The following is a 4,746-nucleotide window of genomic DNA, read 5'->3' as shown; positions in this document are numbered from 1 at the left end:
GCTATTTGTGCAACCCTTGGGATTACATCATCGAGAACAAGTGAGGGAGAGTATCTAGCCACTAAATCTCTAAGCCTTCCGAGAGACATTGGGTGTGAGTTTGGGGAATTGGGGACATACCTTGTGGGTTGGGAAGTGAGCTCCTCACTTAAATCTCCATTCTTGAGTGTGTGCGTTGTTTGTGTTACCAACAAAAGGGACGTGTCCCTAGTCCTTTTTATCTTCTTTGTAGGTACCCGAAAATTCCACCAAATACGAGAAACTTTAGGCACAATTCGCCTAAGAGGGAGGATGGGGACGACACCGCGTCCACATCCGACGACACCCTCAAATAGATGATGACAAAACTTATGGGAGAGGTAAAGGGGATGCGTGGTGAACTTACCACTATGCAAACTAATCTCAACACCATGCAAGGGGACCTTGTGGCCGTGCAAGAAGAATTTACAACCGTCCATGATGGTATGGCGGAGTTGAGAGCACGGATTGATCAAAATGAGGTCGTACCGCCTAGTTCCCGGGGAAGAAGTACGGGCGGATGGAACGATGGAGGCGGAAATGATGAAGCCTACTCTAACCGCCACAATGGGGGTGGGTATCATAACTTCGAGGCATGGCGAGAAGATGCGGCACACTACTTCAATCATCATAATGAAGAGAGGAGGCCTAATAGGAACTATGGGGGGGAAAGGTACGATGACCCCTCAAGAAACTTCAAGCACACCATTCCGGAGTTCCATGCGAAGTTCGAGCCCGCCACATACCTAGAGTGGGAGTCTCAAGTGGACAAGATATTCTTTTTTCATAACTACTCTGAGGAGGACAAGGTCAAACTAACCATCACCGAGTTTCGAGGCCATGCTAACACTTGGTGGTCCGATCACTTGAGGAGGAGGAGAGCCATAGGTCGAGGAGTAGTACGGTTATGGGCGGAATTGAATGAGCTCATGAGAGCCGCCTTTGTCCCGAGATCGTATTTCCACAAGTTGAGAGGTGAACTCCAAGATTTGAGGCAAGGAAGCAAGACCGTCATGGAATACTATTATGATATGATAGCCCTCAAGGGGAGATTGAGGCTTGAGGAAAGTGAAGATGTCACCCAAGACCGCTTCATACACGGGCTCAATGTGCTTCTAAGGCACAAGGTCCAAATTGAGGCCCAAAGGGGAATATCTTTGGAGGAGGTCATTGGATTCGCCGAGACGTTCGAGAGTCAAGGCAAAGAGAAGGTTGCTAGCAAAGGGAAGACGAGTTTCCACCCTACCTCGGGAGGGGGCTCAAGCAATTGGGGCACCACCCAAAGGAAGGGAGAAACGACCACTACACCTCAACCTTTCTCAAAAACTCCCGTGAAGGCATTGCTGGCGCCACCATTGGCCAAGAGAGAACCTTAAGCCGATGATAGGAGACCTCAATGTTTCAAGTGCAAGGGATATGGCCACTATGCTAGAGAGTGCATCAACCAAAGGGTCATGGTGATAGGGAAAGATGGCCAAGTCTATAGTGAGGATGAAGAAGAAGCGGGGGTTGAAGGGGATAACTCCTCTTACCACGCTCATGTCAATAGTGACTACTCTAGCGAGGAGGAGTTGGCCGAGGGGGTGAAAAATCATGTGGTGCTTCGGACCCTTAGCGCCCAACCTAAGCAAGAAGAGTGTTTGGAGCAACGCTCTAATACCTTCCATATGAAGTGCAAGGTTCAATCCAAAACTTGTCTTGTGATCATCGATGGAGGAAGTTGTGCTAATGTGGTGAGCGACAAATTAGTAGCCAAGTTGCAACTACCGGTGATGAGGCACCCTACACCCTACCGCCTTCAATGGTTAGGTGATGGTGGGGAACTCAAGGTGGTCAATCAAGTGAAGGTGTCGATGAGAGTGGGGGAATTGGAGGAGGAGGTACTTTGTGATGTCATTCCCATGACCGCTTGCCACTTGCTCCTTGGTAGGCCTTGGGAGTATGACAACAAGGTATCTAAGGATGGATACTGATAAGGCTAATTTCATGCATCGGTATGTGCAAAGTAATGTTATAATTTGCTGGGTCTAACACGTTTCCTAAGCCAGGTGTGTGAAGAAAATGGCTAGATCGAGGAAGTCATGGAGGAGATGGTCTAGCAGGAAAATGGAACGAAATGAGCAGGAATTACGAGGAAATTGGCGTGATAAAGGGAGTCTACAGCTGAGGGCAACAAAGTCATTATCAATACCTCGCTGGACCCACTAAAACGCCTATAAATAGAGAGGAGCATGCAGCGCAATGGGATATAGTTTTTACTCTTCTTAGCTCATACATTTTACACACACACTTGGGAAAAATTCTGGGGATAATCGTGATAGGGGGGGTACTTTCTAAAGATCTCGAGTTTGGTAACACCGTCCTAGTGAGGGCGAAGATACAATTGTTTTAATTTCAGCTGTTTTTGCTAGTTTCCACCGTCGAACTTCACTTTTGGGAGTCGACTTTGATGTTGATGATGTTTAACTGCTTATCGCTCATGGATCTGAGTTTAGCTGTTTAATTTCAAGTTATTTTGCTTAGATCTCTCTGCTGTTAGCGTAATTCTTAAATTGCTATGTCGATCTCTGCTTATTTCGTTATTGAGGTGTTTGATGTGGAATTTGGTGACAGATCTGTGGTTGATTGAGTGTTCGGAGCTTAAATTTGTAAATCCTGACGTGATGGAGAATTTCTTCTGTTTGGAGTCCGTGTCGGACGCTTGGATCCGGAGTGGATTTAGCGTCCGAAGTTGGTTTTGGCGTGTGAAAGAAACAGTAGTTGATAGACTTGTTTTATTTCCTTTGTTTTCTATTTCACTTCGTCTAGGTATGCAGATCTGTTAAGTTCTTCGTTATTTATGCATAGATTTGATTTCAAGTTAGTAGCCCTGTTTTTGATTTGCTTATGTGTTTTCTCAAGAAGTTTTATGCGAATTTGGTTGTAGAAGACGATGTCACTGTCAGTTAGTACGAGAGTTAGTTATTCTGCCACTTTCCAGTCGTACTCTGCTTTTTCTTAGATGTGGTCCCACCGTAGAATTATCTCCCAGGTCTAGCTGTTAGGTTAAGTTTCTTTCTAATATTCCCAAGTTAAGTTAATTTTAATTTTCCTCAACCCAAGAAAATGCGTGGCAGCAGCCAACACCAAAAATACTCCCAAATCCTTGATTACGAGTCTTACGCATCCTTCTCTGTGGGATCGATCCCTACTTCCCTATACTAGGTTTAGTAAAGTGGTTGAGGGTTTTTGAAGCGGGGAAGTACTTGTGTGTCCGACGACCGGGATTCCGCACAACCTACGAGTTCCTAGACCAAGTGATCTAGTGGACTTGCTGGATCTGGGGAACCTGCCTTATTTGAATATCGCAACACTGCACACTCACTACACTTGTACTGTCACATCCCAAGTAGCTTCAGATACACTAATGAGTACTCCTATGTGTACCATGGTCGGAAAATCCGGTTGAAGCCCTTGTCACCTACTGACATCATTGAAGCGCATAAACATTTGAGTAAAGAGAGAGAGTGAGAGAAAAGACAAGAAAGTGAGAGAAAAAAGCCATGTGAGAGCGGGGGTGGTGAGAGGAATTCCAAACCCAAAAGGAGTGGCACCCAAAAACCCCTTGAGAAAAGAGAGTGTCTTTTAGCTAATAAATCCGAGCTTGGGTGGGCACTACAAAGCCACTTGCCATTGCTTCTTGCCGTCCCCCGGCGTATTTGTTTGACTAACACCAATCTTGAACATGTCCCCCATGAGATTCATATTGTTTTTCAGGAGTTCGAGGACGTGTTCCCAAGTGAGCTCCCGAATGAGCTACCACCGATCCGGGGAATCGAGCACCAAATGGATTTCGCACCGGGATCATCGTTACCAAACCGAGCCGCCTACAAGGCCAACCCAAATGAGACGAAGGAATTGCAAAGGCAAGTCGAGGAACTCCTTGCCAAAGGTTTGGTCCGTGAGTCTTATTCCCCTTGTGCCGTACCCGTTATACTTGTGCCTAAGAAAGATGGGTCTTGGCGTATGTGTGTTGATTGTAGGGCCATTAATAAGATCACCATTAAGTATAGACATCCTATACCTAGACTTGATGATATGCTCGAGGATTTTTCTTGTTTTTCAAAAATTGATCTTGCTAGTGGTTATCACCAAATTAGGATGAAGGAAGGTGATGAATGAAAAACGGCTTTTAAAACTAAATTTGGCTTGTATGAGTGGCTTGTCATGCCGTTTGGTTTAACTAATGCTCCTTCCACTTTCATGCGATTGATGAACCATGTGCTTAGGCCCTTGATAGGAAAATTTGTGGTGGTCTACTTTGATGATATTTTGATTTATAGTCCTAATGTTGATGAGCATGCTAGGCACCTTAGGGAAACACTTTTGCTTTTGAGCTGCTGCTAACTGGGTATTACTCTGTGCCCTGCAAAACACATCAAATGATTTTTTAAACCACTTATTCAGCTGCGGCCTTTTCTGTGAAGATAAAGGAATTTGTGGTTGAAGAGAAGATTGGGGTAGTTTTCGGGCACTCTTCTTTATTTGGTTCAACACACTGGGTTGTGGGTTCTCCCTTTTGCTGGAACTGCATGCTTGCCATGTTGGCAAGTTGGGTGTTCATAGACATGACAGTGGAGCTCATGGTAGCAATCATGGCCTCCAACCTGCTGTTTGTTTAGTGTTCTCCATAAAAGATGCCAATAGGTCATTAGTGATATGCTTTTTGGGCTCATCAATCTTTTGGTG

The 4,746-nt window shown here is 45.3% G+C and overlaps 1 pseudogene; it reads left to right on the top strand.

Annotated features, from left to right (window-relative positions):
• The first annotated feature begins 1,472 nt into the window (after positions 1-1,472).
• Positions 1,473-4,404, top strand: LOC125189867 (annotated as a pseudogene).
• The last annotated feature ends 342 nt before the right edge of the window (positions 4,405-4,746 follow it).

The sequence above is a fragment of the Salvia hispanica genome, chromosome 5 (assembly GCF_023119035.1).
Source record: "Salvia hispanica cultivar TCC Black 2014 chromosome 5, UniMelb_Shisp_WGS_1.0, whole genome shotgun sequence".
Lineage (NCBI taxonomy): Eukaryota > Viridiplantae > Streptophyta > Magnoliopsida > Lamiales > Lamiaceae > Salvia > Salvia hispanica.
The sequence above is the reverse complement of the archived record's forward strand: the minus strand, read 5'-3'. Positions and strand labels throughout refer to the sequence as shown.